General features: G+C 40.4%; 1 non-coding gene across 1 annotated transcript; it reads right to left on the bottom strand.

Annotated features, from left to right (window-relative positions):
• Positions 1 to 3980: 3980 nt before the first annotated feature.
• Positions 3981 to 4099, bottom strand: LOC145392594 (5S ribosomal RNA). Its single transcript, XR_013896026.1, has one exon. It is a non-coding gene; the product is annotated as a 5S ribosomal RNA (ribosomal RNA).
• Between the last annotated feature and the right edge of the window lie 4904 nt (positions 4100 to 9003).

The following is a 9003-nucleotide window of genomic DNA, read 5'->3' as shown; positions in this document are numbered from 1 at the left end:
CTAACATCTCTCCTTTTTTCTTCTCCCTCGTCCTCTTTCTTGTTACCTTCCCTCTTCCTTGAATTATGGCCTCTGTTTCTTTCTCCCCTCTTTTAATCCCTCCTAATTACTATTCATTCGTTTTGCTTCGTTTTTCTCTACTTCTCCTCCTCCTCCTCCTCCTCCTCCTCCTCCTCCTCTTCCCCTTCTCCTCCCCCTCTTCCTCCTCCTCGGTCATTTCGTGGTATGGTTTTGTTGAATGACTACTGGGTGATATTTATTTATAACTTCTATATCATGTTGTCTTACCCCCCCCTCTCTCACACTCTATCTGTCTATCTGTTTATCTGTCTATCTCTGTACTTAAATCTGTTTCCATCGCCATCTTTCCACGCTTCTTCCATCTCACTTATTCACTGCTGCCTCACCTTACCTACTTTCTTCCTCTTCTTCTTCTTCTTCTTCTTCTTCTTCTCTCTCTCTCTCTCTCTCTCTCTCTCTCTCTCTCTCTCTCTCTCTCTCTCTCCCGTCCTTCCACGTCCCTTTCGCCCCACCTGGTCTCTCCCTCTCTCCCTTCCTTCCCTCCCTGCTGTCTGTTTCCCCAGCTCTCTTTTCCATTCAACTTGGCCTCTCCCTCCCTCCCCAACCCACCTAGTCTGTTTCCCTCCTTCAGTCCTCCCTCTCTTCCCTTCTCTCTCCCTTTATAACCCCTACTCCGTCCTTCCTAACTTCCTCACCCCACCTAGTCCTTCTCCCACACTCATTTTTCCCTCTCTCCCATCATCCCTCCCTCTCTACCTCCCTTCACCCCCTCCCATCTTCCCCACTTCACCCAGTCTTTCTCCCACCCTCAATCCATCCCTCTCTCCCTCCTTCCCCACTCCACCTTGTCCTTCTCCCTCCCTCAGTCCCTTCCTCCCTCCCCCTCTCTTCCCCAATCCCACACACTTCCAATCGAAAATTACCACAAATTCTCGGGCGCCCCTTTAAAGTGGCCCCACTTAACGAGGCCTCACTCAAGACGTAACTACATAAACGCTCGTACCTTTTTACGGTAAGTGGGCGCACCGTAAGAGCCGGCGGTGATTACGGGTTTATGTTACGGTGTATTGCTACGGTGTGTGACGTCATGCCCTACCTGGCGTTGCGTTAGCTCAGGTAGGCCTTGGAGATGAGGTAAGTTAAAGTTTGATTGGGTTGGGTGAGGTTAGAGATTTGATTACGAGGTTAAGCTAGGTTTTGACTCGAATAGGTTAGCCTGAAGTTAGATACAATAGGCTAAGTATGATGAGATTAGAGAATTCTGCTTTAATTTAGTCAGTGAAATTAGGGTGGTTCAGTTTAGATTAGGCTGGTTTATTCGGTTGATTTATTACGTTGATTTATTCTGCTGATTTATTACGTTGATTGATTCTGCTGATTTATTCATTAGCCTATTTGGTTGATTTAATCGGTTGGTTTATGTTGATTTATTTGGTTGATTTATTACGTTGATTTATTTGGTTTATTTATTACGATGACTTATTCGGTTGATTTATTTCGCTGATTTATTTGGCTATTTCTTAAGTTGATATATTCAGCTAATTTCTTCAGGTGATTTATTTAGTAACATTACTTTCATGCAAGAGGGAGAGAACGACAGGTCAATAACTTGCAACATTACCCCTCCCAAAAGAACAATGAACAAGAAAAAACCCAAATCGAGGTCCATTTGTTTATGATGACAGGAAGCACTGAGTTTAAGAGCATAGATATTGTACAGCGATGAAGAGTTCCAGAGTTGACCATTTACATATGAAACACTGAGAATCCTAATTAACTCTTATCAGATTAGAAACTATATTAGATTTATGAATTTGATACCAGACGGGTGCTGCATGTCCACCGTGAATGGAAAGGGATGAAAGTAGAGTTCAGGGATTGCAACAGCCAAAGGACTGAAAAGAGATGCAACACTGCGGCGAAGGAGGAGAGACCAAAGGAATTTAGTTGTATTCTTTGGGGCTTTGGAGATTTCTAACACCTATATCTTGGCGATTTATTCTGCACATAACACCTCGCTAAAATCATAAATGTTTTTGATGTTAACTGTACCGATATGAAGGCAATATGCAAAATAAATCGGTATAGAGGTGGTGCCACAGAGCCTCCCATGTCAAATACAGATTAATTATTGTTTTACTAACCACAATACCATATCCATCTATGACAGCGTAGGCCCTTTTGGAACACTGGATTGATTTAGACCATGAGAAGTGTATATGCCCGACGGGTATTATCACTACTGGGTCCTGCCTCTCACTCTTCGCTAAATAACAGCCTGATGTAAGCTCGAACAGAATTACTAGAGTTTTCCTGACAGAGGGAGAGTTAATGATTCCAGTAGTATCACATCCGGGTCCTTTAACTCACTCCCAGCCGAAGAAAATCGTCTGTAATTAGAAGGAATAGGGTTGGTAAAGTTGGTTCGATCATGAGAGGGAGGGGGGTATCAGGGACGGGCTTCTCCCTGGGAATGGCTGGTGTTATCCGTGTTTGGGGTCATTATCTGTAATTCCATAGCCCCTGATTGCATTTCCTCTCTCTCTCTCTCTCTCTCTCTCTCTCTCTCTCTCTCTCGTTCTCTCTCCCCCCCCCTCACACACACACACACACACACACACACCGCTGCCCTGCCCTCGTCCATTCCAAAGTCATTTATGTGTTTCTTTAGCGCCCTGTTTACCAACCCAAACCAATATGCATTATAGTGGAGATTATTTTTAGGCCTCTAGGTTTGACCCCTTCATATCCTTGACGTGTGTGTGTGTGTGTGTGTGTGTGTGTGTGTGTGTGTGTGTGTGTGTGTGTGTGTGTGTGTGTGTGTGTGTGTGTGTGTGTGTGTGTGTGTGTGTGTGTGTGTGTGTGTGTGTGTGTGTGTGTGTGTGTGTGTGTGTGTGTGTGTGTGTGTGTGTGTGTGTGTGTGTGTGTGTGTGTGTGTGTGTGTGTGTGTGTGTGTGTGTGTGTGTGTGTGTGTGTGTGTGTGTGTGTGTGTGTGTGTGTGTGTGTGTGTGTGTGTGTGTGTGTGTGTGTGTGTGTGTGTGAGTGTGTGTGTGTGTGTGTGTGTGTGTGTGTGTGTGTGTGTGTGTGTGTGTGTGTGTGTGTGTGTGTGTGTGTGTGTGTGTGTGTGTGTGTGTGTGTGTGTGTGTGTGTGTGTGTGTGTGTGTGGTGTTTTAATTCTTTCTACCGTTTGTATAACATCATCAATATCAGCATCATTTTTTCATTAACATCGTCATCATCATCAGCAGCAGCATTTTCATCAGCATGTATTTATTATTAATATCATGTTTTCTTCTTCCCTTATTCTTCATCATCATCATCTCCATCCCCTCCTTCTTTTTCCTTTTTACCTTTGCATCTTCATCATCGTCTTTTCCTTCAACTTAACCTTCTTCCATTTCTCCTTCCCCTTCATCGTTTTCTTAAAGTGCAACAACATCTGTTCATTTCTTTCTTTCTCATACCTGCGCATTTTTTATTTTTAACTTACTGGGAGACGTTTTGTTGTTAAGAAATTAGTGAAAGGTATTTGTAGTCCCGTCAATGAGAGTGGCTTCCTGAAGGTGAAAACTACGTCTTCAGGTAGCATTGGCCTTCTTCGTCCTTATCTTAAATGTAGGGACTGTGTAGCCTAGCCCCGGACCCCTAAGCTTCTGATGGGGTAGGAGAGAGAGAGAGAGAGAGAGAGAGAGAGAGAGAGAGAGAGAGAGAGAGGACATAAGTGTAGCAGAAGGGATAATTTTTCATACAAAGTAATGAAGGGAAAAAAGGAATGATGTCACTTTAATAACAGCTAACCCATTTAACTCCCTCACTTCCATGACCTACTCTGAATTTATTTTTCATACATTCATTCGCCAGACGCCATGTATCCCAGACGGGGTGGCCAATGGCTTAGAGTTAATTGTTTTACAGGGAGGGGCACTAATCCTCCACCAACCCCACTTGACACGTAGGGATGCCAACAGCATCTGGTGTTCCCAGGCGGTCACCCATCCAAGTACTAACCAGACCCAACGTTGCTTAACTTCGCTGATCGGACGGGAAGCGGTGTACTCAACGTGGTATAGCTATCTTCAAATTATATTAATCAGCTTAAGAAAGGAAATCAGGTTGCTGAATGGTTAACTAAGACAGCTTACAAGTTTGTCACTGTGTAGAGTTTCTCCAGGGCTAACTCTTCCACTGCGACTATCCACCTTCCATTTCAGTCTTGCTAGGCGCTTTTTCTAATCTGAGGAGCGGCATGGTGAACTAGAGGGGCGAGATATATCCTTCAACCTTTCACTCCCACAGGTCTCTCCTAAGCTGAATGAAAGTCTTAAATTAGATAGTATATGGTAGGAATAGACGGCCTCGTACAGAAAGGGTTATGAAAGTCATCAATGGGTAGCAAAAATTAAGGAAACATTTTATATAATCGGACTGAAGGAATTAATTCACTGACGCCATTTCTGTTAAAACTGCGGTCACCAAATGATTATACTTAGACTCTCTTGCTGAAGGAGCTAAAAGGAGTCTCTGTCTGTCTTTTAAGTTCCGTGACCTTTTATACTTCATTCTTGCTACTTCTTGGCGATCTTATTATTAAAAAGAAAGACTTCTCGTGTTAATGGGGCTAAGAGATGGTGATGAGAACTGACAAGGAGACCTAATGAGAAAACTGTCGGATTTAGTTACATGTACAAGAAAGATGAGGTGGAGGATGGATGAACATACTCTGGCTCATGTACAGTCGTCTACAATGTTTCTGTACCATCCTTCACGTGACTATGCTTTAAAACTATCATCACTGGCTTTACTTTTCTTTCCATTGATGGGAACAACTGTATCCTGTGACAGATTGTGTTTAACTGATGTATATTCATTAAATGATAAATTATAATAATGCTATCGGCTGCACTTGATTAAAAACTAATATGACTAAAATTTGGTATCTCTATCTTGAAAGCAGGGCTGTAGCAAGAGATTAATACTATAGTAGAATAAGATACTGGTCACGAAGAGGTGCTACAAAAAGTATGTCGCGCCGTAGTGTTGCATCACTCGTCACTAAGCTACGTTTTATAGTACAGTTCACGTGAGAGATAGTACAGAAATTTTGCAGGAGACTGTACTGTACTTTACGAAATGGGGAAACGAATGGAGTAATGGGGCTTATGTATAAAAAAGAAATGAAAAAAATTATGCATAAAAACTTATGCAGGTACAGAGAAGAAACTATATCATCATCATCATCATCATCATCATCATCATCATCATCATCATCATCATCCCATCCAAACTTCCTGCCTAAGAGATGGGGTGACTCCAGAATAAGCTGTCCAATGATGTTCGTAGTTATTTACCTACTAAAATAAATATGAATTAGGACGTACGAAAAAAGTTTTGCATTCTTTAAAAGTCTCATCTATCTGCTGTAACATTTATATATTTCTTTCTGCTTTACTTCACAAACATGGTAAAAAGTACGGTGAAAATGAACGAGATAATTTGAAGTTAGTTTTCGTTGACATCAATCCACCAGCCAGAGACCTTCAAAGTTTGTAAATGTCATGAACCAAATTCAACGAAAAAGTCCAATTTACTGTCAGTATTTACTGTAAGATTTTTTATTTTTCTGTTTTATTCTTCTCCCCTTTGTGTGTGTGTGTGTGTGTGTGTGTGTGTGTGTGTGTGTGTGTGTGTGTGTGTGTGTGTGTGTGTGTGTGTGTGTGTGTGTGTGTGTGTGTGTGTGTGTGTGTGTGTGTGTGTGTGTGTGTGTGTGTGTGTGTGTGTGTGTGTGTGTGTGTGTGTGTGTGTGTGTGTGTGTGTGTGTGTGTGTGTGTGTGTGTGTGTGTGTGTGTGTGTGTGTGTGTGTGTGTGTGTGTGTGTGTGTGTGTGTGTGTGTGTGTGTGTGTGTGTGTGTGTGTGTAAATTGGGAGCGTGTCGTCCTGTCTCGGCTACCTCTCTTCTTTGGGGGGAAGTAGCCGAGGTATATAGACAGATGGATTCTTGAGACCCGATTCTTGCGACACGTCAGGCGATTATATTTAGTTCTAGGGAAGGAATCACACAGAGAAAGGTTTAGAGTAGGATTTCTCGAACTCTTAAGGGGATTTAAGTGTCTGTCAGTATCAAGAAGAGAATGTTAAAGACGTGTTTGTATTGGATAGTGTGAAAAAAAATATCAGAACTGACACAATGTCCCTCAGTTGGCTCTCTCTCTCTCTCTCTCTCTCTCTCTCTCTCTTTCGTATGCAGAAAAAATCAGAATAATGGATGGGGGACGGGGAACAGAGAGAGAAAACAGGGAAAATTAAAGTGAGAAAACCAGATGGAAAGAGAGGGAACAAACAAGCCAAAAAGAGCCAGGGTACAGGGTCATTGGGAAAGAGAGAGAGAGAGAGAGATTAGAACGTCCGTGAAAGAAATATGCGTGAAGTTTTCGGAGACTAGCAAGGAGTGAGAGAAATACCTGACAATGGGAACGGAACGAAAAGAAAAGAAAATGTGGAAGAAAAATAAGAAAATTAACTGCAGTGAAAAGATGGAGATAAAAAATAGGAATATAATAAACAGCAAAGGAGAAGTGGGCAATGACGTGTACGTAAATGAAACAACAAGAGAATGAAAGGGAAAAGAAAATGAAGGGGAGGAGAGAACGAATGGGAAAAGAGAAGGACAGAACGAAAGACAAGAAAGGAGAGCAAAGAGGGAAGGCATGAGACGAAATCTGGAGGAAAAGAAACGAGATATGAGAAAACGAGAGAAAGAGAGAAGAGGGAAAACAAAATTGAAAAATGGGAAGAGAAGAGAGGAGGAGAGAGAGAAAAGTCGGAACAGGGAGGGAAGAGAAGAAAGTTACCTCATTCTCACATTATACTCAACATTTTTCTACATTAAATCTTTATCGCCTTTCATCTGACACTTTAGAATAACACGTCACATTCCCATTGAAGACTCCTACAGTCCACAACTATGTCAGTGATTCTACCTATCTTTGTGTCCTCGACAAACCTATTAATACTGCTAATTTTAACTAAACCTTGATCACTGATGTATAAACCAGTAAAGTGGGCTCTGTGAGAGCGTGACGAGAAAGTGAGCGTTTGTACATAAGCTCATCATTATAATTTCATCTTGGTGTAAACTTTCAGCATTTCTGGTGAGGCAGCTGGGCAATAACAGAATAAGTAAGCTAAAATATTTACTTTCTCAAGTTTTTTTTTTTCTCTCTCACACACCCTTTCTGATTTTATCCCCTAAACATTAAAAATACGTTCATGTAAAATTATGAGCGTAATATCCGATATCTAATTGTTAGAAATCATGTAAGAAAACATAGTGGTACGATAGCTAATCTTTTAAAAATCGATATCATAGTGGAGCATGTCAATTCAAGCCCTCGGTACATTCCCTTGGAAAACTGGGAGTGAAAGGGGGTTCTTTGGTCTCATGAGTAAACATATTGCTAAAAACGAAATTTATTGAATGCATCTAATACCTGCTGAAACAATCTCTTCTCTATCTCACATAGTAGAAAAGTTATTAGCCTCTGAAAACCATCGCGGTCTGGACATGTCGTGTCGGGCCGGGCCGGGTCGTGTCAGGCCGCTTATTTCTCAGCTCAGCGTAGACGTCGCTTCGCTACGCTTGCTCGCTCGTAATTAAATGACAAGTGAGCCAAAACTTATCCTTGAGGCATGTCATAAGTAACCTATCCCCATTATTACTTAACTTTATTTCTACTAATTGTCTGCTTCTTTTCCATTACCCATTCTCTTATCCACCTTCAGATATTTCCACCCTGTACAGTATATGCTAAATATTCTAAGTAACCTCTCATGAAGAACCCAGTCAATTGCCTTGCTTAAAAAAACATAAATAATTACTGTCAACTTCCTCCTATACTTAAGAGACAAATAACAGGAAATGGTTAGAGAATATCGACTCTCTATAAATCCATGTGAAGCATCTTTTGAAAACCTGAACTTCTCTAAATATTTCCAAAAGTTACATGCAAAGATTGATTCCAGCATTTTATTGGTCGATTAACTTATGAGAGGCAAAAGATTTAAAATTATTCTAAAATTTACCTACATCTCCGAATTTCCAAGTCTGTAACACTACTCCTGTTTTAATAATACAGTGAAGGAATAATATTTTTCTTCCTTGCTTGATTATAAAGATTTGATAGATTCACCTTTGGCCATTGTGACCTGTGGATATTATTATTATTATTATTATTATTATTATTATTATTATTATTATTATTATCATTATTATTATTATTATTATCATTACTACTACTACTACTACTATACTACTACTACTACTACTACTACTATTGCTACTACTACAACTAATGGTACTAGTGCTATTACTACTATTACTACTACTACTGCTACTACCACTGCTACTAATACTACTACTACCACTACTACTGCTACTACTATTAGAACTACATTATTATTTTCATTATTATTATTATTATTATTATTAGTTATTATTATTACTACTACTACCACTGCTACTACTACTACTACTACAACTACTACTACTGCTACTACTACTACTACTACTGCTACTACTACAACTAATGGTACTACTACTACTACTACTACTACTACTACTGCTACTACTACTGCTACTAATACTACTACTACCACTACTACTACTGCTACTACTATTAGAGCTACATTATTATTATTATTATTATTATTATTATTATTATTATTACTACTACTACTACTACTACTACTACTACTACCACCACCACTATTACTACTACGACTACTATCATCATCATCATCATAATTTTTTTGGCTCAGGCACTGCTTCAACGAGCTTAATACAGCTCTCATTAACATTACATTCTGCGTTACCTTGACCAGACACAGCCAGCCACTCTAACGACGGCAGAGTTTCACCTAATCTCTTCTCCACTACTGACCTCATTCCCACGGAGAGAGAGAGAGAGAGAGAGAGAGAGAGAGAGAG

The sequence above is a fragment of the Coenobita brevimanus genome, chromosome 22 (genome assembly GCF_032717465.1).
Source record: "Coenobita brevimanus isolate Jiangsu-jjx chromosome 22, ASM3271746v2, whole genome shotgun sequence".
Taxonomy (NCBI): domain Eukaryota; kingdom Metazoa; phylum Arthropoda; class Malacostraca; order Decapoda; family Coenobitidae; genus Coenobita; species Coenobita brevimanus.
The sequence above is the reverse complement of the archived record's forward strand: the minus strand, read 5'-3'. Positions and strand labels throughout refer to the sequence as shown.